This window comes from Bos indicus, chromosome 14 (assembly GCF_029378745.1).
Source record: "Bos indicus isolate NIAB-ARS_2022 breed Sahiwal x Tharparkar chromosome 14, NIAB-ARS_B.indTharparkar_mat_pri_1.0, whole genome shotgun sequence".
NCBI classification, from domain to species: domain Eukaryota; kingdom Metazoa; phylum Chordata; class Mammalia; order Artiodactyla; family Bovidae; genus Bos; species Bos indicus.
The window spans coordinates 42,398,034-42,425,542 of record NC_091773.1 but is presented as its reverse complement, the minus strand read 5'-3'; the positions used below and the strand labels follow the sequence as shown (position 1 = coordinate 42,425,542).

General features: G+C 38.8%; 1 protein-coding gene across 2 annotated transcripts in view; it reads right to left on the bottom strand.

Moving 5' to 3' along the window:
- The window catches only part of ZC2HC1A (zinc finger C2HC-type containing 1A), a 209,084-nt gene continuing 181,575 nt past the window's right edge, over positions 1-27,509 (bottom strand). For both annotated transcript variants that reach the window (XR_011570619.1, XR_011570621.1), the window contains exon 10: positions 1-26,128. The gene's annotated coding sequence lies outside the window, so the exon portion shown is untranslated. The remainder of the gene's footprint in view (positions 26,129-27,509) is intronic.

Sequence of the window (27,509 nt, the reverse complement as noted above, 5' to 3'; positions counted from 1 at the left end):
TCCAGTGATTAATAAGAATCTTTTTAATGTTTAAAGAACTGGGAAGTAAATGCATTATAACATGGTCAAGATAAAAATACCATTCCATGTTACCTCTAGCTTGGTGCTTTTTATGATAACTTTGAGAAACTTTGAATGCCACAGATTGGATTTCAGCTTCATAAAACAGATGCATGTACACACGCTTGCTCTCTTTTGGATCATATTCTTGATCTAAGGTAACTGTTCTTGGTAACCAGTGACATGCTTTTACTGGTGTAATACTAGCTTGGAAGGCATCTCATCTCCATGCTGGATAAAGGTTCAATTACTGAGTCTGTTACACTTGACTCTGTGGAATTTTGATGAGAGATTTTTGTAGGAGATTGCTTTGTGACAACTCTCTTGAAAGCCACAGTGAAATCTGAGCTTGGAAAGAGGCCTTCTGCTGAGTCTTTGCAAAGCTTCAGATAAATAAGATGCAGTTTCACTGGTCTATAAGTTCAGTGCAACAGGATTCCAAGCATTGTTCAAATATGTCCTTTGCTGAGTTTTTTTTTTTTTTTTTTTTTTTTTTTATCATGACTATGTTCACTGTGCTTTTTAAGTTAAAGAAATAAGGTCAATTTCATTTTTCAATTAATTTACAAACTATAAATCTAACATACATCCTTAGGATGATCAAACTATTTCCAGTTTTTTTACAAATAATAAATCCATTTAGTATTAAATTCACAAGTAGCATTTTAAAAATGATCTATATCCAGGGTCATAAAACAGCTCTTCTTGTATTTTCTCCTTATTATTCTTCTCCACTAGATAATTGAACCAAATGCCTAATAGAGATGCTGGCAGACTTGACAGAATGGCTGTTTTGTCATAGCTCTCTGCATACTTTTGTGTTTTTTTGTTTGTTTGTTTTCTGCATACTTTTGTGTTTGTTTGTTTGTTTGTTTTCTGCATACTTTTGGACCGTCCAAACAACTGCTATGCTAGACAATGTGCTGAAAAGTTAACCTTCATTTTTCCTTATATAAACAGGTAATTTGATTTCCCTCATACATATTCTTAACTTTATATTATAAACATAATAATATATTATAACTAATATATTCTTCACTAAATTGGGTGTTTCTTAATCTGCATGTACTATTGTATTTACTGGGCTTCTTTTGTGGCTCAGATGGTAAAGAATACGCCTACAAAGCAGGAGACTCTGGTTCAATACCTGGGCCAAGAAAATCCCTGGAGAAGGGAATGGCTACCCGCTCCAGCTATTCTTGCCTGGAGAATTCTATGGACAGAGGAGTCTGGCAGGCTATAGTCCGTGGGGTCACAAAGAGTCAGATATGACTGAATGATGAACACACATACTTTGTATTTATTAGACAATGTATTGTAAGGACTGATGTTGAAGCTGAAACTCCAATATTTGGCCACCTGATGCAAAAAGCTGACTCATTGGAAAAGACCCTGATGCTGCGAAAGATTGAGGGCAGGAGAAGGGGACAGCAGAGGATGAGATGGTTGGATGGCATCACCGACTCAATGGACATGAGTTTGGGTAAACTCCGGGAGTTGATGATGGACAGGGAGGCCTGGCATACTGCAGTTCATGGGGTCGCAAAGAGTCAGACATGACTGAGCGACTGAACTGAACTGAATAAATGACATTCAACATATATCCATTGTACGTTTATATAGTTATTTGATTGCCTTCCCCACTAGATTGCAAGATCATGGAGAAAAGGAAATGTTCTTTTTTGCTCACTCTGTAATGTCACTGTGTACTGCACTGCTTGACACATTAGAAATACTTAAAAACATATTTGATAAATAAACAATAATTGAATTCAGATGCGCATTCCTAAGTTCTAAATGTAATACCTAACATTAGTATCATCATCCCACTGACATTTAGTTCCTTCACATGGAAAAGCTAATTGACCAAAATAATCTGATAGAGTCACTTTGTCGTATTATCTATCTTAGTGCTGGTTTGTTGGTACTGATACAATGTATATCATACGACCGTGCATATGCTCACAACTGATGAAAATGTCAGTAACTTTAGAATCAACAGAGAAAATACGATTCTGTACACAGGAAACTCTTCTCCCAGAAATATTCAATACTCAAGAGTCTCCAAAATCCCCTTCCTCTTGCTACCAAACATTCTCTACTTTCTCCATGGCCTACAGAAAAAATATTCTTGTAAAAAGGGAAATCAGCTTTCTTTATTCTTGTAAAAAGGGAAATCAGCTTTCTTTAGACAAACAACACCAGCTGCATTTTCTCTGATAATCTGAAGAATTCCAATTGTACTGAAAGAAAAAAGCACTCAATATAAAGTACCGTCATTTAGGAAGCGTTTTGCTTAGGGATAGATGTTAACGCCACTTGTGTAATCTAGAAATCTCCAGAGACCTATTTCCTAAAAAGAACAAAACTTACTCATGTATTTTTTAAAGTCATATATCATTGGTCTTTTAAAAAATAATTGTTTTATATTGTTTGTGGATTCTGTGTATCAGAAATTGGGAAAGGGCTCAGTGAGGAAGCACTAACTCTGTTCTGTGATGTCTGGATTTTAAGCTGGGAAGACTTCAAGCATGGGGGTGACTATGAGAGGCTGAAATCCTCTGAAGGCTTGTTCACTGTTTGTGATAGTCACACAGGTCCAGTCAAGTTCATAGTTCAGTTCAGTTCAGCTCAGTCGCTCAGTCGTGTCTGACTCTTTGCCACCCCATGAATCTCAGCACAATAGGCCTCCCTGTCCATCACCAACTCCCGGAGTTCACTCAAACTCACGTCCATCGAGTCAGTGATGTCATCCAGCCATCTCATCCTCTGTCGTCCCTTTCTCCTCCTGCCCACAGTCCCTCCCAGCATCAGAGTCTTTTCCAATGAGTCAGCTCTTCACATGAGGTGGCCAAAGTACTGGAGTTTCAGCTTCAGCATCAGTCCTAATTAACACCCAGGACTGATCTCCTTTAGGATGGACTGGTTGGATCTCCTTGCAGTCCAAGGGACCCTCAAGAGTCTTCTCCAACACCACAGTCCAAAAGCATCAATTCTTCGGCGCTCAGCTTTCTTCACAGTCCAACTCTCACATCCATGCATGACCACTGGAAAAACCATAGCCTTGACTAGATGGAGCTTTGCTGGCAAAGTAATGTCCCTGCTTTTCAATATGCTATCTAGGTTGGTCATAACTTTCCTTCCAAGGAGTAAGCGTCTTTTAATTTCATGGCTGCAATCACCATCTGCAGTAATTTTGGAGCCCCCCAAAAAGTCTGACACTGTTTCCACTGTTTCCCCATCTATTTGCCATGAGGCAATGGGACCAGATGCCATGATCTTAGTTTTCTGAATGTTGAGCTTTAAGCCAACTTTTTCACTCTTCTCTTTCACTTTCATCAAGAGGCTTTTTAGTTCCTCTTCACTTTCTGCCATAAGGGTGGTGTCATCTGCATATCTGAGGTTATTGATATTTCTCCTGGCAATCTTCATTCCAGCTTGTGCTTCTTCCAGCCCAGCGTTTCTCATGATGTACTCTGCATATAAGTTACATAAGCAGGGTGACAATATACAGCCTTGATGTACTCCTTTTCCTATTTGAAACAAGTCTGTTGTTCCATGGTAAATGAGCATAAACCTAATACCAAATGAAAAAAAAAAAAATGACAGGTCACATCATAAGAAAGTTCAGAATGAGAATATTACTGTGGCCATAACTGGAAAATAAAATCAGCCACAGCATCCCTGTTCATACAAAATATGAACTTTGTATTTATCATTTTCATATATTTTAAAATTTACAAATAGACCTTACAAATAGCTGAGAAAAGAAGAGAAGCTAAAGGCGAAGGAGAAAAGAAAAGATATACCCATTTTCATTCAGAATGCCAAAGAATAGCAAGGAGAGATAAGAAAGCCTTCCTCAGTGATCAATGCAAGAAATAGAGGAAAACAATAGATTGGAAAGACTAGAAATCTTTTTGAGAAAATTAGAGATACCAAGGGAACATTTCATGCAAAGATGAGCACAATAAAGGACAGAAATGGTATGGACCTAACAGAAGCAGAAGATATTAAGAAGAGGTGGCAAGAATACATGGAATAACTATACAAAAAAGATTTTCATGACTCAGGTAATCATGATGGTGTGATCACTCACCTAGAACTTGACATTCTAGAGTGCAAAGTCAAGTGGGCCTTAGGAAGCGTCACTATGAACAAAGCTAGTGGAGGTGATGGAATTCCAGTTGAGCTGTTTCAAATCCTAAGAGATGATGCTGTGAAAGTGCTGCACTCAATATGTCAGCAAATCTGGAAAACTCAGCAGTGGCCACAGACTGTAAAGGGTCAGTTTTCTTTCCAATCCCAAAGAAAGGCAATGCCAAAGAATGTTCAAACTACTGCACAATTGTACTCATCTCACATGCTAGCAAAGTAATGCTCAAAATTCTCCGAGCCAGGCTTCAGCAATACATGAACCGTGAACTTCCAGAAGTTCAAGCTGGATTTAGAAAAGGCAGAGGAACCAGAGATCAAATTGCCAACATATGCTGGATCATCGAAAAAACAAGAGGGTTCCAGAAAAACATCTACTTTTGCTTTATTGACTATGCCAAAGCCTCTGACTGTGTGGATCATAAAAAACTGGAAAATGGTTCAAGAGATGGGAATACCAGACCACCTTACCCGCCTCCTGAGAAATCTGTTTGCAGGTCAAAGAAGCAACAGTTAGAACTGAACATGGAATAACAGACTGGTTCCAAATAGAAAAAGGAGTACATCAAGGCTGTATATTGTCACCCTGCTTATTTAACTTATATGCAGGATGAAAGTGAAAGTGAAGTTGCTCAGTCATGTCCGACTCTTTTCGACCCCATGGACTGTAGCCTACCAGGCTCCTCTGTCCATGTGATTTTCCAGGCAATAGTACTAGAGTGGATTGCCGTTTCCTTCTCCAGGGGATCTTCCTGACCCAGGAATAGAACCCAGGTCTCCCACATCATAGACAGATGCTTTACTGTCTGAGCCAATCATGAGAAATGCTGGGCTCGATGAAGCACAAGCTGGAATCAAGATTGCTGAGAGAAATATCAACAACCTCAGATACCCAAATGACACCACACTTATGGCAGAAAGTGAAGAAGAAATAAAGAGCCTCTTGATGAAAGTGAAAGAGGAGAGTGCAAAAGTTGGCTTAAAATTCAACATTCAGAAAACTAAGATCATCGCATCTAGTCCCATCACTTCATGGCAAATAGATGGGGAAACAACAGAAATGGTGAGAGACTTTATACTTTTGGGTTCCAAAATTACTGCGGATAGTGACTGCAGCCATGAAATTAAAAGACACTTACTCCTTGGAAGAAAAGGCATGACCAACCTAGACAGCATGTTAAAAAGCAGAGACATTACTTTGCCAACAAATGTCCATCTAGTCGAAGCTCTGGTTGTTCCAGTAGTCACATATGAATATGAGAGTTGGACTATAAAGAAAGCTGAGTGCCGAAGAATTGACGCTTTTGAACTGTGGGGTTGGAGAAGACCCTTGAGAGTCCCTTGGACTACAAGGAGATCCAACCAGTCCATCCTAAAGAAAGTCAATCCTGACTATTCTTGGAAGGACTGATGTTGAAGCTGAAATTCCAATACTTTGGCCACCTGATGCAAAGAAGCAACTCACTAAAAAAGACCCTGATGCTGGGAAAGATTCCAGATGGGAGGAGAAGGGGACAACAGAGGATGAAATGGTTGGGTGGCATCACCAACTTGATGAACATGAAATTGAATAGGCTCCAGGAGTTGGTGTTGGACAGGGAAGCCCAGTGTGCTAAAGTCCATGGGATCGCAAAGAGTCAGACACAACTGAGCAACTGAATTGAAATGAACTGAACTGATTTTCATATATGTTTAAAATTTTAGTATATATGCATGCAGAAATAAAAATATATTTCAAGCCCTCTATAGATTTTTTCTCAATTTTCTTTTTAAAATTAATCCAGATTGCTATATGTAGCCCTAGCTCTATTAATTTCCATATAATAATTTTGGGGTAAGATTGCTTAGTTGCTCAGTCATGTCTGACTATTTGTGACCCCATGAACTTTAGCCCATCAGGCTCCTCAGTCCATGGGGATTCTCCATCCCAGAATACTGGAGTGGGTTGCCATACCTCCTCCAGGGGATCTTCCCAACCCAGGGATTGAACCCAGGTCTCCCACATTGCAGGTGGATTCTTTGCCATCTGAGCCACCAGGGTTCTTCCTACTCCTGCTTATTTGATATTTTAAAGGCCCAGCAAAAGTGGACTTTCAGCACTCTTCAGTCTGCAATGATGTCTTGGTTATCAACATGTTTATTATGAGTTTCTATAACATGTTAACAGAAATAAAATAGAAATTGAAACAAGTTCATTGTCAAAAGTCTATGTGAATGTTTAACTCTTGTGTTCAATCTAAAAGAGCTTTTTTAAAAAATTTTTCCAATGTAATACTTGTTTTTCAGTCACTAAATCCTGTCTGACTCTTTGCAACCATGTGGTCTGCAGCACGCCAGGCTCCTCTGTGCTCCTCTATCTCCTGGAATGTATTCAAATTCATGTCCTTTGAGTCAGGGATCCTATCTAACCATCTCATCCTCTGCCATCCCCTTTTCCCTTTGCTTTCAGTCTTTCCCAGCATCAGAGTCTTTTCCAATGAGTCAACTCTTCACATCAGGTGGCCAAAAGATTGGAGCTTCTGCTTCAGCAGCAGTCCTTCCAATAAATATTCAGAGTTGATTTCCTTTAGGATTGACTGGTTTGACTCCCTTGCTGTCCAAGGGATTCTCAAGAGTTTTCCCCAGCACCACAATTCAAAAACATCAATTCTTTGGCATCTAACTCTCCCATTTGTACATCACTGCTGAAAAAACCATAGCTTTGTCTATCTGGACCTTTGTCGACAAAGTGATGTCTCTGCTTTTTAGTAGCTTTCTGGGTTTGTCATAGCTTTCTTTTCAAGGAATAAGGATTTTTTTAATTTCATGACTGCAGTCACCACCCTCAGTGTAATGCTTGCAATGTTATTTAAAAATGACAGTAAAATAGCTGAATAAATGAATGAATCAATCAGTGGACCAACCAATGCCCTGATGATTATCCAAGCAATCAGAGAACTGAAGACCTTCCATTATCTGGAGACAAACTTCCGGACTTGACTTGTCACACTCCCTCCTCCCTCTGTTGACATTGGTGCCTTCCTTGGAGTGCCTTCCATCACAATTTCTGTCAGTTCAAACCTTACCATCCTTCAAGCTGCATCTGAAAGTTGGTCTGGCAAAGTGACAAACACCCAGACTAATGATTCAGAAAAATCTAGTTCTGAATATCTGCTCAGTCACTTTTACAGGCTATGGGCTTGAGCGTGTTTTATATATTTTTAAGCTATGAAATATAAATAATAATTGTATTAACCTGATAGGTTTATTTAAAAATTGAAAAACTAATATATGAAAAATGCCTATCATGTGGTAAATTTTTGGTAGTATGAACTTAAAAAGGTTTTGGGCATTTCCTTCATGATACTTTTCTTAAGCACCACATCCCAGTAGCATAGTGAAGTAGTTCCCACAATTGTTTGTTCCTCAGAATCACCTGGGTGATTTTTAAAAATCTAAATTCCTGGCTATGCCTCAGAATAATTAATCAAAGGATGATGTTTGGGAGTGGGAAAGAAGAAGTATTAGTTTTTCAAGTTCACTAGGTGATTCCAATATGCAGACAAACTTGGGAAATATGGCAGTAATGTCTACCCAATCTGCCCGATCATAAAAATGATCTGGAATATTAATTATCAATTAGAAGAACCTTCACTCCAGATCTAAGAATCTGAATCTCCAAGACAGAGACACAGGATTCTGTATTTCTAACATGTCACAGGTAAATCTCATTATCAGGGAGGTAGGGAAACAAGCTATTGGTATATTAGACATACTTCTGTGTTCAGTTCAGTTCAGTTCAGTCACTCAGTCGTGTCCGACTCTTTGCGACCCCATGAATCGCAGCATGCCAGGCCTCCCTGTCCATCACCAACTCCTGGAGTTCACCCAGACTCACGTCCATCAAGTCAGTGATGCCATCCAGCCATCTCATCCTCTGTCGTCCCCTTCTCCTCCTGCCCCCAATCCCTCCCAGCATCAGAGCCTTTTCCAATGAGTGAACTCTTCACATGACTCTCTTAATTGTTTATAAGCTCCCTTTCAATGCAAGGACAGTGCCTCTTTTAAACTTTGCTTCTTAGCATAGTGCTTACATATATTGGGTATGGGGAAAATGTTCTGAGTTTAACTGAATTAAGAATCATCAAAGTCCAGGTTCGATGCACGATACTGGAAGCATGGGGCTGGTGCACTGGGACGACCCAGAGGGATGGTACAGGGAGGGAGGAAGAAGGAGGGTTCAGGATGGGGAACACGTATATACCTGTGGTGGATTCATGTTGATATATGGCAAAACCAATACAATATTGTAAAGTTAAAAAATAAAATTAAATTAAAAAAAAAAGAATCATCAAAGTAGAGTAATTATTATAAATGTTTCTCCAAACTGAAACCCTTATAATTTGTATTAAAAAAAAAAAGTGAAGGTGGGCCATTAGTATCCAAAATATAAACCCTTGAATATAATCTCACATCTGAAAAGTGTTGCCCTTCGTTTCAACTTTGCCACCATCTAGCTTCAGGACCTTGGAAAGCTGCATCACTTCCCTGCACCTCAGTTTCCTTCTGTGTATAATGCTGTGAATGGGCACGTAGGTAATATGTTTTCAAAGTTCATCCCTACTGAATACCAAACTAAGTCCAAATTTTATTAAGAATGCATAAGGAGAAACAGAAGCTACTGTTTCTCTATTTTAAAATGCCTCTTAATTATTTCTTCCTGAAAACAATTTCATCACTTTTCTATAACCAACCATTCTTTCACATTTTAGGTTGCTTTTTACCGCCTACAGATGAAACGTGCTCTGAGCCTTGATACCTCCGCCTTCCCATGAGGGCGACAGCCTCTGTCGGTGCACTCTGCCATCCACACACGCGTCTATCTACACTTATCTTTATTCTGAGGCTTCTCTCTCTCTGTCTGGTTCATGAATTATGTGTCTGCTTTCTGTTTCCTGCCAGAGTATTCACTCCTCACCAGTTAGCCATTTTTCATCAGTAGAAGCACAAAATCATCACCCTCATTGGTAATCCTCTCACTGTACCAAATGAAAAACGTATTTATTTTTGTTCCTGTATTTAACCCCATCTCTTTTCACTTTTCAGTGAACTGGCTTTAAGATTAAGATGAGAAGACTAAGAGAATAGATATAGAATGCTTATTCTCTGGTCTTATTATTATTCACTGATTATAACAGCATCATCTTCAGAAAGGATAAATAGCTGTTAACTTCCAATTCATTTTTCACTAATTATATGGAAAAAATGTATTGATATTGAAATGCATTTGACTCAATAAACTTAAATGACTTAAACACTATGCCTAAGAAACAATAGGTGTTAATGAGTATAATATTTATAGATAATTGATAGAAATAAAACTGTCATTGTTCATATTTTTTAAATATGCACTTAAAGATAATTCATTTTTAAATACATAAGAAAAAGTGAATATTAAAGGAAATAATAATGACAAAAGTATATTATTATTTTTTGTCAAATCATAAATATATTTTTATGTCATAAAATGACATAAATATATTATGAAAATAATTTTAAGAGAAAAATAAGACTACAATCATAGTGCATGTCTCTTCAATAAGAGTAAGCTTTTTTCAATACTGCCTTTTAGAATATGTGATTGAATGAGCTATCAAAAATGAGTTAAATTTTTATTACTAAATCTAATCCTGGATTGGGACCAAGATCTGCTTCATTTTGTCAATTGATGGCCTGAATGTTAGGTACAGGTCAAATGTCCATGATCATTCTGTAGGTCATTCAACTACCTACAGTCACAGTGAGTCATACAGCTTGACAGAACAGATGGAGATATTTTATGGTGATTCTGCTTCTGTAGCCAGATGAAACTATCAGAGAGATTCTTCAGCCAGACATTTGTAATCATTACCCTAAGTCTGAATAAATCAATAAATCTCTGTTCAGTGCTAGTAAATAATATAGATGATAAAGTAGAAGATGAAGAAGAGCAAAGAATAACTGCCATTTCAATTTTTAAATGCATTTTGAGGACTGATCATACAAGAATGGTTGTTGAAGATACAGAGATAACTGGCATACCAGACAAATGGTTTTAATAAACTTTAGAAATATAATGCAACTGAGCCCCATTCCCACATCCATTGAATGCTGGTCCTCAGGATAATCACTTTGAACATGTTTACAATATTCTCCTCCATTGCTCTCTTTCAAAACTGTTCTGAAATATCTCTTTTGGTAGAGATATTTCAGAACAGTTTTGAAATATCTCTTTTGGTAGAGATATGTATTTTCCATATGACAGAATGACTTGCTTGTGATGGGTTCCAATTTTTTCATTGTCTTTGGTAAATGGATTATTAGCATATACAAATACATAGCAAAATGGTTAAGAGAGTTGAATCTGAATTAAAAATGCTTGGAGTTAAATCCCAGTCCAACCAATTTCTACCTGTAAGATCTTGACAAGTTACTTAACCCATCTATACGTAGATTTCCTTTTCTCTAACTCTACACATAATTTATTGAGAAGTTGTGAAGATTAAATGATTGAACATATATGTATGGATATATGTATATATCATAGGTATGTATATATGACAGACTAAGTAAGTAGTTGCTATTATTATTATATAATTAGAGAATATCCTTCTTTTGATTTTTTTGGTAAGAAGTTTTCTTTGAAGTTATTTATCTTTCACTTTGTAAATAATGCCTTTAACCATGCCAAATATATTTTCAAAATACTGTAAGATTTATTAGAAATAAACTTGATATAACCATTACAATAACAATTTTGACATAGTAATCTCAGTATGATGAATAGTATTATTATGTGTTAATTTTTCCAAAATTTTTAGAATACTTTTGAAATGGCTTTAATCTTTATATAAATTTAGGAGAAAATATTTATATGATATTTAATCTTTCTACACATGTTCATAGCCTGTATCTCCATTTTCAAGCCCTCTTTTAAATGATACTCACTAGTATTTTGTCAGAGAAGGCAATGGCACCCCACTCCAGTACTCTTGCCTGGAAAATCCCATGGATGGAGGAGCCTTGTAGGCTGCAGTCCATGGGGTGGCTAAGAGTCAGACACGACTGAGTGACTGCACTTTCACTTTCATGCATTGGAGAAGGAAATGGCAACCCACTCCAGTGTTCTTGCCTGGAGAATCCCAGGGACGGGGGAGCCTGGTGGGCTGCCGTCTATGGGGTCGCACAGAGTCAGACACGACTGAAGCGACTTCACTTTCACTTTTCACTTTCACGCACTGGAGAAGGAAATGGCAACCCACTCCAGTGTTCTTGCCTGGAGAATCCCAGGGACGGCGGAGCCTGGTGGGCTGCCGTCTATGGGGTCGCACAGAGTCGGACACAACTGAAGTGATTTGGCAGCAGCAGTATTTTGTACTTTAATTCATATTGTTACTTTTATGCATTTTACATTTTTGATTTGATTTATTATGAATGGAATTATATTTTTCCATTGTATTTTCCAACAGGTAATTGCTGATATCTTAGGTTTGTTTTCCCCAAAGCAGATGCTAAGTCAAGGATTCCCATGCAATTAACTTTTTGAGTGTTTCCATGGAAAACTAGCAAGATAGTGAAAGGAAGGATAGGGAAAGGATAACAGCCCAGCAAAGATACAGTCTCAGATCAAATTCTGCATAAAGCAACTTCAAGTTGATCCCACAGGGAGCAGTGATGTGTAAACTAAAACCCAAGGCACAGAAGCTAATGGCTTTCATATGCCCAAACATGTCAGTGTATGGTTACTGGGCACACGCAAGGAAATATAAATTCCCTGACATTCCTTGATGTTCATTCAAGCAATGTAAGGCACAAATATCCTTAAGACAGTTATACAAAAATAAGGACCATAACTGCTGGTTTTTGGAAACAAAAGAGCGTAAGACTATGGCACATAGAACAGTAAAAAGTGATCTGGAAAGATCTTGGCAAAGCACCAAATGGTTTGCTTTGATCCCAGCATTACACTTCTCTGATCTACGCCCACCACACAATTCAGTTCAGTCCATCCTATAATAGATTCTTCAAAATGATGGCTGGTCACAATTTCTGAGTAAAAAGAACTTAGGGGAAAAATCCATATCTGGAACAGTAGCTATAATCGCAGTTATGCCTGATTAAGCTAAAATAATGCAGTCATTTCCAAAGACCCATCACCTTCTGTACAAGCCAACAGGAAGAGATAAATGGGAGTGTGAACATATCAACACCCTGCATCTTTGAAACATTTCACGGTGGCATTCATGTCTGCAATTCTCTGCAGGGATGCAGTGTTGCTTTCAGTTAAATATCCTGGTGAGGAGGGAAAGTTCAGAGGCTTCCACTTGCCCTTCCTGCTGTAACAGCCCTCACTTCCTGGATCAGAGGACCACTGCAGAGATCCTGTCAAATGCCAAGTGTGTCTGCCAGAGGTCAATTACACATTTAGGAACTGGAGAAATAACTGCAGGATGAGGCCATGGACCTTTTGGGCACTTGGTGATTCAAACTTAGAACATAACTTCAATTATTACCTGATTATCATAAGTTCCAGACAAAATATCTAAACTCTTGGGGATTGACTAAGCCTTGGGGATTCAGAGTTTAGATATTTCATTATTTTCAGTGCACAATTACTCTAGTAATTGGCCTCAGATCTCTTTTGACAAGACTGAAGGAAAGATAAATGATAGATCCCAATGGCAGGGTTTCGGTGGACCCCAAAGACTCCTTCAGTCTTGGTCTGTGAACTGCCTTCAGTCAGGAATTAAGAAAGAAGACATGATTTTCCTTTGCAGTTACTCAAATCATGAATTTGGCACACTGCTTGACATGTTTCCCTGAAAGATCCCCTGATTAATGAAATGGCAAACCGCTCCAATATTCTTACCTGGAGAATTCCATGCAGCTGGTGCACTACAGTCCATGGAGTCGCAGAGTCGGATATGACAGAGGAACTAACACTTTCACTTCAGAATTTTTATTGTTCTACATCAAGTAATGTTTTGCTAGTCTGCACATTTACCTTATTTTTAGGAAGATGAGATTTATTATCATCTGCAAAATATTTCTATGGATTAAAACTTCAGATTAAATGTACACTTAGTCTCTGGCAGTTAAATATTGCATTATTCTCATGAGGAACTCAGCTCAATGACAGCATCTTCCAACACTATACCTGGTCCACCAAAGATATTCCTATATTTTAAAGATATAAATGTTCCTCTCACCTATGTAATTTCTCAGTAATCTAGTGAAGGGAGTGCCCTTTCAGAAAAACCAATATGGGAAGGACCAGTTGCACATGATAAATCCATTCCAACTTGCCTATTTCCTTAAGCCCTTGGATTCTTTCCTCTATATTATACCAAGGAAGTTCTGATATCTCAACCTCATTGAGTAACCACTGAGTCAAAAATTTTTACTCAACCAACCAGGTAAAATGCTAGAGACCTTTCCACCTGCCGCAACCAACACATTACATTCAGATTCACTGGTAGGTGCAGCCATATAAATAAATTTGACTTTTTCCATGCACAAGCATTTTGCAATTCATTTTGACATATGAGATATTTTCTCCCAGGTTACTATGAGCATAACTGCTTGGAGCATGCTAAGAACTGATCCTAGTTACAATATACTTGAGGCAAATCTTGAGGAGAAAAGATGTATTTCTTATAAGATAACTGTACCAGGAAAAGTAATTAAAAAACCTTAATAAAAGCAGACTAATCAGAAACACAGAAGGGAAGGCTTCTTCCAAGGCATTATTTACAGTTCAGAAAAGGAACTTCTGAGTGTTTAGATGTTCAATATTCTTAACATTATCCAAGTCTTCCCAAATGTTCTATTCCAAATCTCAGCAACTTTTCCTTCCCAAGTGATGCCTTGACTTCATATAAGAGATTTGATGAGGCTCTAAATTTATTTTATGTAACCCATACAATTAAGTTTTGTTTCTGATTTTCCAGAGAGATTATCGTAGAACTTTAGGAATGAGAGATGTTGTTTAGAATCATCATAGAAATTCTGTGACTCTCTGAATATGAGTTGGCTGAGAGTCACATAATTCAAGCGAGTTTAAGGATCTGAGATATAATTTTCATTCTGAAAGTCTCATTGCCCTGAGGAGCAGTCATCTCACTCCACATATTTTTGGTCATCATCAGAGTCATAACAGTTAGATGTGGCTACTTCAATTTTCCAAACATGTAGTTCCTCTTTTACTAAAGTATAGTTGATGTACAATATTATATGTTACACGTATACAATATAATGATTCACAATTTTTAAAGATTGTACTCTATTTATAGTTCCTATCAAATATTGACTATATTCCCATGTTCTACAATATATCCTTACAGCTTATTTTATAGGTGATAAGTTTGCACTTTGCAGTTCCCTACCCCAATATTGTACCTCCTGCCTTCCCTGTCCACAATGGTATCACCAGTTTTTTCTCTGTGTCTGTCAGTTTGCTTCATTTTTGTTTTATTCTCTTTTTGCTATTGTTGTTGTTTAGTCGCTATGTCATGTCTGACTCTTTTGCATCTCCATGGACTGTAGCCTGCCAGACTCCTCTGTCCATGGAATTTTCTAGGTAAGAATACTGGAGTGGATTGCCAATTTCCTTCTCCAGGGGAATCTTCCCAATCCAGCTATCAAACCCATGTCTCCTGTATTGGCAGGCAGATTATTTACCACTAAGCCACCAGGGAATCTAAAAAATACAACAAGCTAGTGAATCATATATTCACTAGGTAATTTTTAAGATTCCACATATGAGTTATATCAAACACTATTTGTCTTTCTTTGTTTGACTTATTTCACTTACCATATCCTCCAAGTGACGTATCCTCACTTACCATAATAATGTCCTCCAAGTCCATCCATGTTGGAAAGGGCAAAATTTATTCTTATTTGTAGCTGAGTAGTATTCCAGTGTGTGTGTGTATGTGTGTGTGTGTGTATGCCACATTTCCATCTATTCATCTGTTGATGTACACTTAGATTGCTTCCATATCTTGGCAATTGTAAAGAGTGCTGCTAAGAACATTCAGATTAGATCAGATCAGGCGCTCAGTCGTGTCCGACTCTTTCCGACCCCATGAATCGCAGCACGCCAGGCCTCCCTGTCCATCACCAACTCCCGGAGTTCACCCAGACTCACGTCCATCGAGTCAGTGATGCCATCCAGCCATCTCATCCTCTGTCGTTCCCTTCTCCTCCTGCCCCCAATCCCTCCCAGCATCAGAGTCTTTTCCAATGAGTCAACTCTTCACATGAGGTGGCCAAAGTACTGGAGTTTCAGCTTTAGCATCATTCCTTCCAAAGAAATCCCAGGGCCGATCTCCTTCAGAATGGACTGGTTAGATCTCCTTGCAGTCCAAGGGACTCTCAAGAGTCTTCTCCAACACCACAGTTCAAAAGCATCAATTCTTTGGTGCTCAGCCTTCTTCACAGTCCAACTCTCACATCCATACATGACCACAGGAAAAACCATAGCCTTGACTAGATGAATCTTTGTTGGCAAAGTAATGTCTCTGCTTTTGAGTATGCTATCTAGGTTGGTCATAACTTTCCTTCCAAGGAGTAAGCGTCTTTTAATTTCATGGCTGCAGTCACCATCTGCAGTGATTTTGGAGCCCAGAAAAATAAGGTCTGACACTGTTTCCACTGTTTCCCCATCTATTTCCCATGAAGTGATGGGATGGGATGCCATGATCTTCGTTTTCTGAATGTTGAGCTTTAAGCCAACTTTTTCACTCTCCACTTTCACTCTCATCAAGAGGCTTTTTAGTTCCTCTTCACTTTCTGCCATAAAGGTGCTGTCATCTGCCTATCTGAGGTTATTGATATTTTCCCAGCAATCTTGATTCCAGCTTCTGTTTCTTCCAGTCCAGCATTTCTCATGATGTACTCTGCATATAAATTAAATAAACAGGGTGACAATATACAGCCTTGACAAACTCCTTTTCCTATTTGGAACCAGTTCCATGTCCAGTTCTAACTGTTGCTTCCTGACCTGCATACAAATTTCTCAAGAGGCAGGTCAGGTGGTCTGGTATTCCCATCTCTTTCAGAATTTCCCACAGTTTATTGTGATCCATACAGTCAAAGGCTTTGGCATAGTCAATAAAGCAGAAATAGATGCCTTTCTGGAACTCTCTTGCTTTTTCCATGATCCAGCGGATGTTGGCAATTTGATCTCTGGTTCCTCTGCCTTTTCTAAAACCAGATTGAACATCAGGAAGTTCATGGTTCACATATTGCTAAAGCCTGGCTTGGAGAATTTTGAGCATTACTTTACTAGCGTGTGAGATGAGTGCAATTGTGCAGTAGTTTGAGCATTCTTTGGCATTGCCTTTCTTTGGGATTGGAATGAAAACGGACCTTTTCCCGTCCTGTGGCCACTGCTGAGTTTTCCAAATTTGCTGGCATATTGAGTGTAGCACTTTCACAGCATTATCTTTCAGGATTTGGAATAGCTCAACTAGAATTTCATCACCTCCACTAGCTCTGTTCGTAGTGATGCTTTCTAAGGGCCACTTGACTTCACATTCCAGGATGTCTGGCTCTAGGTCAGTGATCACACCATCATGATATCTGGGTCGTGAAGATCTTTTTTGTACAGTTTTTCTGTGTATTCTTGCCACCTCTTCTTAATATCTTCTGCTTCTGTTAGGTCCATACCATTTCTGTCCTTTATTGAGCCCATCTTTGCATGAAATGTTCCTTTGGTATCTCTGATTTTCTTGAAGAGATCTCTAGTCTTTCCCATTCTTTTGTTTTCCTCTATTTCTTTGCATTGATCGCTGAAGAAGGCTTTCTTATCTCTCCTTGCTATTCTTTGGAACTCTGCTTTCAGATGTTTATATCTTTCCTTTTCTCCTTTGCTTTTCGCTTCTCTTCTCTTCACAGCTATTTGTAAGGCCTCCCCAGACAGCCATTTTGCTTTTTTGCATTTCTTTTCCATGGGGATGGTCTTGATCCCTGTCTCCTGTACAATGTCACGAACCTCATTAGGATGCATTTATTTTCCCTTTTCTCCACTTCCTCACCAACACTTATTATCTGTGTTCTTTATGATGATAGGCATTCTGACAGGTGTGAGGTGATATCTTACTACAGTTTTTATTTGAATTTGGTAATGTTTGACAATATTGAACATCTTTTCATGTGCCTGGTAGCCATCTGCATTTCCACTTTGGAAAAATGTCTATTTTGTTCTTCTGCCTGTTTTTTAATGGGTTGTTTTTTTTATGTTGATTTCTATCAGCTATTTATATATGTTGGCTATTAAGCCTTTATTGGTCACATCATTTGCAAATATTTTCTCCCGTTCAGTAAGTTGTCCATTTATTTGTAAAGATCCCTTTACCTTTGGTGATCTCTTAAGAAACTGATGCATTTAGGTATTGATATCATCTTCCTTTTACCTGCCTAAGATTCAGGTTTGCTTCTTGAATACAGAGATTCATGTAGTCAATTACAGAAAATCTTAAGCTTTGTCTCTTTAAATAGATTTTTTTCCTTCATTGGTTCAATTCTCTTCTAAAATTCCTAATAGTGTGAGTAAACATTTCATGACAAGTATATTTGATTATATTTTTCATTGCAAATTTTTTGTTTCCTTCTAAAATGTTTATTCTTTTTATTATTTGTGCTTCTTTCTCATATTTTCTATGTTGCCGTTGTTCTCATTCACTCTGCCTAATTTCCTTGTGTACTACTTTTAATTGCAAACTTATATTCAGTGGACTTTTTCTGTGGAATTTTCATCTTGCCTGGGATAAGTCATCCCTCTTTGGAAGACACGTACCTTTTCTCACAGCATATGTAAACTATCTTATTTCATGCTGTTTATTTTGTCCATTTTTATGTTTTATTTGGGTTTCTCAAGTGACTCAGCTGGTAAAGAACCCACCTGCCAATGAAAGCAGGAGACACAAAAGATGTGAGTTCGATCCCTGGATCAGGAAGATGCCCTGGAGAAGGAAATAGCAACCCACTCCAGCATTCTTGCCTGGAAAATTCCATGGACAGAGAAGCCTGGTGAGTTACATTCCATGGGGTCGCAAAAAGTTGGACATGACTGAGCATGCATACATGTTTATTATTTGTCTTTCACTATGCACATTATGTTTTGCTGCTTTTGAATCAACTTAAATTCAATTATCAGCTTGTGGTTCCCTTAGACACATGAGAAGTGTAAATTTAAACTCCAAACTAATGTGGCTGCACATTTGCAACGGAGACCTTTTGTTCATGGTTGTCTTCTTTCTTTGTTCATGAGAAATGTTTCTAGATTGTTGTTTTTATTTTTTCCATCTAATCTTTTACTAATAATTACTTTAGCCCTTTTGATTCTCAGCTTTCTTCAGGAGCTTCACTTCCAAACTCCTCCACACATAGGTCCAAGGCCTGGTCTCCTGGGAGAGCTTCTAGCTTTTCTGGAACTCTTCTGCACGAAAGTTGTGGATTTCAGTTTTATTTTCTAATTACTTTTCTCTCTCTTTTTTTTTTTAACCTCAAGGGATTCACTTCCATTACAGTGAATACATTAAAAAATGATTTGCTATATTTTATCCACATAGTAATGCATGTTTCTAGTGAAACTTTTCAGGGTATGTATTATGCATTATTGCCAAAATTACAAATCCTGAAATTTTCATTTTAAAACTTCATCTTTGATCTGAGACCTCCTTAAAAATAATTTTTAATTTCCACATATTTGTGAATATTTTTGCTTAATTTTGAGATTCATTGAAGGGTTATTCTGAAATATGACCCAACTGAGGAATTTACTGATGTTTCCTGTGTGGTCTAGTATATCATTGATTTGATAAATGTAAGGAAAATGAAAGTGTTGAAATATTTTTAAAGGAAGAAATGTCAATTATCAATTTAATAATTAAATCCACTAAATAGACTGTTTAATGTCTTTACTTTATGTCTTATCACTTGTCAAAAATTGAAAGTAGTCATGTTCAAAACCATTGCACTGTCTTATTTCCTTCCCATTTCCTCTAGCAGTTTCTACTCTGTATATGTTAATATACTGTTATTTTCTGCATAGATTTTGATTCTTCTGTATCTTCAGTGTGAATAGTAGCCTTTATCTTTCTTCCATTTACTGGTTTTGTTTTGTAATTATGCCTCAGTGGATATTCATAATCTCACGCCTAATAAACAATAGAATTTGCTGAATATGCCTTTGCCTATCTTTTTATTGTTTATTTTTCCTCATACTTTGTTTTGGGTTATTTTTTATATGTACATGTTTAGATATTTTGGAGTGTGTTTTAATGGTGAGCTTAACCTGTTTTTCATTTACGATTGTGTATGAAATATTTAGTCACATGAGTATCACTGTGATTCATGCTCTATTTATTTTCTGCTTTCTTTCTGTTTCCTTTTCACTGGTCTTTCTCCACATAGATATTTTCTTTGCTTAGTTTCTATAATAATTTATAAGCCACTCTATTTTTATTTTTCTACTGATTACTTAAAATTTAACATTTGAAAAGTGTACTGTAATATATATATTTAAATATTCTACTTCAGTGCAGAAGTGCCATTCACTGACTTCCTCCTATGAAAGATAAGAAACCTAGCAGACTTTACTTCCATGCCTCTTGCCATCAACCTCATTCCACTGCCCAGTTTTAATAAAAGATAATCTGGATTCAGTGGTTTGATTTGTTATTAATGTTTGCTATGTATCTTCCCTTGATTTTTTAATATTTACTTGAAATTTTACAGCTGTTGATAAAAAGAAGCAATGTTCAAATAGTTTCAGTGCTTACTGGTTGACATTTTATACCGCAACTTCCTCATTTTTGTGATCTCTGAATTAATCTCTTGTTTGACTGGTGAATTTCTTTCTTTTTTTCTTGAAGTGAATGTTGGCAGCCTATTTTCTGAGAGTTTGCATACGAGAAAAGAACTTTCTGTTGCCAAAGCACATGACCAATAATCTGGCTGAGTACAGGATTTTTCATTGCAAACACTACCCCTCAAAAAAAACTATTACCCCATTTTTTCCCTAGGCATTTAGCAGTGGAGGATTAATTCTTATATCCTGATGTGAGTGCTTTTTTTTTTTTCTCTTTTAAAAATATATATTAGGTCAGAGATCCAGTTGTCCTTTGAGAAAAAGTGAAGTTATCAACTCTCTGCATAAGTCAAACAGGGCCTCTGCCTCTCTTCAACAGTTTTTCCCTGTTGTCTTTGCCTGACAGGATACAATTTATCATTTGCCCAGCTTCTCACACCAGACAGATGGCTTGGCCACACTGAGGTCCTTCGATGTTGGGAACCAAGCTCCATGTTGTAAACTCTCTGCTTGGTTGGAATTATTCATTCCAGGAACAAATCCTACAAATCTCTAATTCTACTGATGGAGCCCAAAACCACATGTTTGAAAAAGAGAAAAGCAATTCAAGTATAATTGCTATAAGTCTACTTCACCTCCATCATTCACCTGCTGATTTAGCTAGTAAAAATTATTTTATTTCCTAGCCTCATTTTTTCATATTCATGTATATTTCTCAATCCAATCGTTGCTCTTCATAAGAAGATGTATATGGCCCAGCCTCTTAATTCTCAATATCAACACAAAACAAAAACTCCTTGGCATAAAAGTAAATTGTACATATCCATGAAATACATAGTAAATGGCCCTGCTTTGACTTTTGCTGAGCTGAACTTGACATTCATAAGTGCATTTGGTGAAATAGTGTACATTACATGGTACAGTAAGGCTGTCATCTATAAGTTCAGCCTTAACCTAAGTTTTCCCTAAGAAGGGACATTTCTCATTTTGTTTTCAAGGTATATCCTCATCTCTAAACTTAGGCTATTGACTTGTAGCTCAGTTTCAGTAACTGCGTTCTGCCCTAGTAAAGCTGTATCTTTTCTATTAAGTCTTTGTGCTGCCTTGTCCTTATCAGTTTGCCTAGTTATTAGAGTGCTGCCCCAAGCTCCAGTCCTTGTGATTGAACAAGGTCTATCTGGCATTAGCTAAACTGCTCTGACATAGACTCTTCCTACACAAGAGTTCTCAATCTTTGCATTTCTTGGCCACTGCCACACCTTCTTCAGAGCCTTCTAATTTCCTTCCAATTGCATACTTTAGAGGCTTTCCAAAAAAATCTCCACACCTCAGTGGGCCCATGTGACCCTAAGAACCTACGTTCCTAAATTCAATCTGTCCTACCATTCCACAAGCCTACAGTTCTAGCACAATACTTCTTTTTCCTGGAAAATATTTTGGTGCTGAAACATTAAAACTAAATGAAAAGAAGAAAATATGCACAGGAAGAAATTTTTTCAAAAATTCTATCCAAATATTTTTTTCTTTTAACCCCAAAGAGCAGAAGCTACCATTTGTTAGGCACGTAGTTAGTTCCAATTTTTTCTTTTTCTTTTTGAGTTTATTTATTTATTTTAATTGGAGGGTAGTTTCTTCACAATATTGTGGTGGGTTTTGCCATACATCCACTTACCTACCTCCTGAGAAATTTGTATGCAGGTCAAGAAGCAACAATTAGAATCCAACATGTAACAATGGACTGGTTCCAAATTGGGGAAGGAGTATATTGAGGTTGTATATTGTCACCTTGCTTATTTAACTTCTATGCATCATGCAAAATGCCAGGCTGGATGAAGCACAAGCTAGAATCAAGACTGCCAGGAGAAATATCAATAAACTCAGATATGCAGATGACTTCACTCTTATGGCAGAAAGTGAAGAAGAACCAAGGAGTCTCTTGATGAAAGTGAAAGAAGAGAGTGGAAAAGCTGGCTTAAAACTCAATATTCAAGAAACCAAGATCATGGCATTCAGTCCCATCACTTCATGGCAAATAGATGGGGAAACAATGGAAACAGTGACAAACTTTATTTTCCTGGGCTCCAAGATCACTGTAGATGGTGACTGCAGCCATGAAATTAAAAGACATTTGCTCCTTGGAAGAAAAGCTGTGAAAAACCTAGACAGCATATTAAAAAGCAGAGACATTACTTTACAGACAAAGGTCTGTCTAATCAAAGCTGTGGTTTTTCCAGTAGTCATGTATGGATGTGAGAGTTGGACCATAAAGAAATATGAGTGCTGAAGAATTGATGCTTTTGAACTACGATGCTGGAGAAGATTCTGAGAGTCCCTTGGACTGCAAGGAGATCAAAGCAGTCAATCCTAAATGAAATCAGTCCTGAATATACATTGGAAGGACTGATGCTGAAGCTGAAGCTCCAATCATTTGGCCACCTGATGCAAAGAACTGACTCCTTGGAAAAGACCCTGATGCTGGGAAAGACTGAAGGCAGGAGGAAAAGGGGACAACAGAGGATGAGATAGTTGGATGGCATCACTGACTCAGTGGAGCTTGAGCAAGCTTCAGGAGTTGGTGATGGAAAGGGAAGCCTGGCAGTGCTGCAGCCCATTGGGTTGCAACGAGTTGGACACGACTGAGTGACTGAACTGAACTGAACTGACATGAATCACCCACTCTCTTTTGAAAATATAGAGTGAATAGCTCTAATTTGAATCTGATAAATCAAAGAACAAAACAATCTAAATATTTTAATAAATGAGTATTTCATTTCTGTGATACTCATTTTATCTCCTTGAATCTTTACGCGAGTTTTTGAGTTTTGCTGATGACATTGCACATAGTTATTTTTATTTATCATGAGAATTTATTGCATGCCTATTATAGCCATAACTTTTCCCAAGCATTTCACATGTACTACCTCACTCCATCTCTTCTTAGATCTCTAAGACAAGATCATCATCACCATTCCATAGATGAGAAAACTGAAACACACAGCTCCCAAAGGCATCTTATGTCAAATGAACTAATACAAACATTCTGGATGGAAAAGGAAAAGGAGACCAAATCATTAGTATAATAATGTTGACCTAGTGCATAGTAATGCTATGAAAAAATATATATGTGTTTTACTTAAACAAATGCAATTGCCAGACACTTTTCTATTATTAAATAAATGTCCATAATTAACAAATATCAACTCAATTAACCCTCAGAACAATATGATAGGGAGAAGGCAATGGCACCCCACTCCAGTACTCTTGCCTGGAAAATCCCATGGACAGAGGAGCCTGGTGGGCTGCAGTCCATGGGGTCACTATGAGTTGGACACAACTGAGTGACTTCACTTTCACTTTTCACTTTCATGCATTGGAGGAGAAAATGGCAACCCACTCCAGTGTTCTTGCCTCGAGAATCCCAGGGACGGCGGGGCCTGGTGGGCAGCCGTCTATGGGGTTGCACAGAGTCGGACACGACTGAAGTGACTTAGCCAGCAGCAGCAGTTATTATCTCCATTTTATAGATGGAAAAACTGAGATAAAAAGAAATTATAGCATGTTCAAGATAACTCAGTAAGTGGCGAAGCAAAATTTCAGATCCTAGCAGTCAGGCTTAGCTGTTCCTGTACATCACCATTCTGCTAAAATTAAAGACAAGACAGCATAGGCAAGTCTGTACAGAGCAATAACCAGTAATGTAATACTTCATAATGCTTTCCATACATTTGAGATTTTTGACTTTGGCATATAGCTTATTTTATTGAAAATAACAATGCTATATGTGTCTTTGCTCAGGTTTTTAGAAAGAAAAGGATGAAAACCAATGACTGGCAAGGGGAGTTAAAATAAATGTTCATGGGATTTCTCCCTTGGGAAAGATATTTTCTAAGAATGTATTATTCATTGGGGGGTATTATAACATCTGAGCAAAACATTCATAGAATTATTAAATTTGAAATATGAGGTGTAAAAAAGAGAATACCATCCAGAAGTATTTTTCTGCAGAAAAATGTTATCACCCTAGCTTCAAACCTTCAGCTCATGCATATTTAGCATTAGTGAAGAGCTCTTTATTTTTAAAGAAGTAAAATAAACTCCATTTCATGTGATGCACTAGTAAGGTGGCACCAGAATACACATTTGAAAATTTATCCTTTTCATCTTTCTACATTTCTGTAACTCCTTGCTTCTCCTTGGGAATTTGTTTCTTTAAACACTTTATTGGTTGGTGTCTGCCCCCTGTGGTAAGCCAAGGAGGCAGCAGCCATAATACATGGGTTATGTGTATTTCAGTTCAGGTTGTGAAGTTGTGAAGTTGCTCAGTCGTGTCTGACTCTTTGCGACCCCATAGACTGTAGCCTACCAGGCTCCTCTGTCCATGGGATTTTCCAGGCAATAGTACTGGAATGGATTGCCATTTCCTTCTCCAGGGGATCAATTCAGGTTACAGAATGTGTATCACTGGGGACCCCACTATTTCAGCATAAAATCAATCCTGACACTTTGGGCTTTGTAAGGTGGGGCAAGGCCAGTGGAGGATGAGGGGAGGGGAACATAGCACTCAGGATGCCCCAAGCTTCTGAAGGAGCTAGAATATTGTAGGGTCTGACAGTGACAGATTTCCTAGGCTCCTGTGACTCTGGCTGTAGAAATGCTGGTCCAGCATTACGGGATAATCACCATGGGCCTCAGAGCTTAGTACTTTCTTGGGTACCTGGGAGACCTTATGTATTTAATATTTCACTTGATTTTCACAAACAGTTTTCCAACTACATAGTTCAGTTGCAGAGCTACCCTGAAATCAAATACAATATATTTTTTTGTCCAAAATGCTAACATTGAGGCAGTGCCTTTGTTAAATCTTGTTATTGATATAGTGACTGCATTTGCAAGCATCCTGGACGAATCTGCCTGCAATGCAGGAGACCCTGGTTCAATTCCTTGGTCAGGGAGATCCACTGGAGAAGGGATAGGCTACCCACTTCAGTATTCTTGGAGTTTCCTTGTGGCTCAGCTGGTAAGGAATCCACCTGCAATGTGGGAGACCTGGCTTAGATCCCTGGGTTGGGAAGATCCCATGGAGAAGGGAAAGGCTACCTACTCCAGTATTCTGGCCTGGAGAATTCTGTGGACTGTATGTCCATGGGGTCACAAAGAGTTGGACACGACTGAGTGATTTTCACTTCACTGGAGAGAATAAGAGGTTAAAGGTGAGGAAGGAAGAATATATCAATGCTGAATCTGAATGAATATATTTCACCACTATTCTGGGTTTGTAATTTGTTTTTTTAACTTTTTATTTTATATTGAAGTATATTTGATTAGTAATGTTGTGTTAGTTTCAGTTGTACAGCAAAGTGATTCAGCTATACATGTATATGTATCTATTATTTTTCAAATTCTTTTCCCATTTATGTTGTTAGGTAATATTAGGTAATTATTTAGGTAATATGGAACAGAGTTCCCTATGCTATACAGCAGGTCCTTGTTGGTTATCCATTTTAAATACAGCAGGAATTAATTTTTTTATAGAGACAATATTCTAGTTATGGTGGTGAAATACCATTGACTTCCACTCAGAAATGTGAATTAAAATATTTGATTCTCAGGGAGAATAAGATGGCAGAGGAGTAGGTGGACATGGAGTACATCTCTCTCCACAGACACATCAGGAAAACATCTTCAGACGCAGAGTGCATGCAGAACACCATCTGAGAGCGGACAGGAGTAACTGACCAGTGGAAAAGAATATATAGAACCACTCAAACTCAGTAGAAGGAAGGAACTAGAGGGAAAAACAGAAGTGTTGGTAGGACTGGACCTGCCCTCAGCGAGTGGGGGAACTGAAGCAGGGATCCAATCCCCATATTGGGGCAATGGTCTGAGTCAGAGGAAGAACATTTAAGGCTGAGAGTGAAACAACTGATCTGTGACAGCTAAATGGAATGAGAATCAGACAGTCCTTGCCACAGCCATACATACCCTGGGCAGGGACGCAGGTCCTCTGGAAGGCACAGCGGCTGGGAGCTGGAGTTTAGGGATTGTGGAGCAATCCCAGAGCGAGGGCTGCTGTTGACTCTGGAGAGACAGATTGAGGGGATGTGAGGGAGGAGATTGTGATGGGAAATGCCTGTGAAGGAAAGCCAGGCAGCTATGGAAGCAAGGCGATACTGCTGAGTCACGCATGGGGGGTGGAGCCATCACCAAAGCCTTTCTTTCCACAGGCCAGCACCGGAAGCTAAACAATAGGCTGGCCCATCAAACCTCTGACGCACTGAACTACAAGGTAGAACCCCACCCAGGGTGCCCCTTTAAGTGCCTGATGCTCTGATCTGCAGAGCAGGACCCCAACCAGGAGTCCCCTCTATGTGCCTAACATGTGGAACAACAGAGAAAGACCCAGGCAAGGGAGCCCTCTAAGTGCCTAAACAGGCAGAGCTACAAAGAAAGACTAACCAAAGAGGCCTTCTGAATGCCAGCTACAAGAGGTTTGAAAAAAGACTCTGATAGGGCCATAACTCCTGCGGCAGAGACGGTCCATGTCCCTGCACATTTGGCACCGTCAGGGTCTCCACAAGCCAAGCAGCTGTGCCACCTACATGCTCAAAACTCTCACTGGGGAAGAGCTGCCACAGGCGAAAAAAGTCTTGCGCCTATGCGCACAGGGTCGCTTTGGTCTTGTCTGACTCTTTGTGGCCCTGTAGACTGTGGCCTGCCAGACTTCTCTGTCAGGGACAGGGAATCTCCAAGCATGAATACTGAAGCATACTGGCCAATACTGATTGCCATACGCTTCAGTTCAGTTCAGTTCAGTTCAGTTCAGTCGCTCAGTCGTGTCCGACTCTGCGACCCCATGAATTGCAGCACGCCAGGCCTCCCTGTCCATCACCAACTCCTGGAGTTCACTCAGTGATCACGTCCATTGAGTCAGTGATGCCATCCAGCCATCTCATCCTCTGTCGTCCCCTTCTCCTCCTGCCCCCAATCCCTCCCAGCATCAGAGTCTTTTCCAATGAGTCAACTCTTCGCATGAGGTGGCCAAAGTACTGGAGTTTCAGCTTTAGCATCATTCCTTCCAAAGAAATCCCAGGGCTGATCTCCTTCAGAATGGACTGGTTGGATCTCCTTGCAGTCCAAGGGACTCTCAAGAGTCTTCTCCAACACCACAGTTTGAAAGCATCAATTTTTCGGTGCTCAGCCTTCTTACAGTCCAACTCTCACATCCACTAGAGCACTATGTTTCCTGCTGCCCTAGCCGCCAACTCCCCTGAGTACCTGGTGTGGCCAGAACCCCTGCAACCCAAGCAGCTGCACCACCTCCACACCTGGCCCTCACAGGGGCAAACCCAAGTCCTCCAAGGCAGCCTCAGGGGAAAACCCCAGTGGACAACCCACATGCAGAAGTGGAAGTAAAACCACAATTGAAACCCAGGGGCAGTGTGGCTAAGGAAGAAGACCC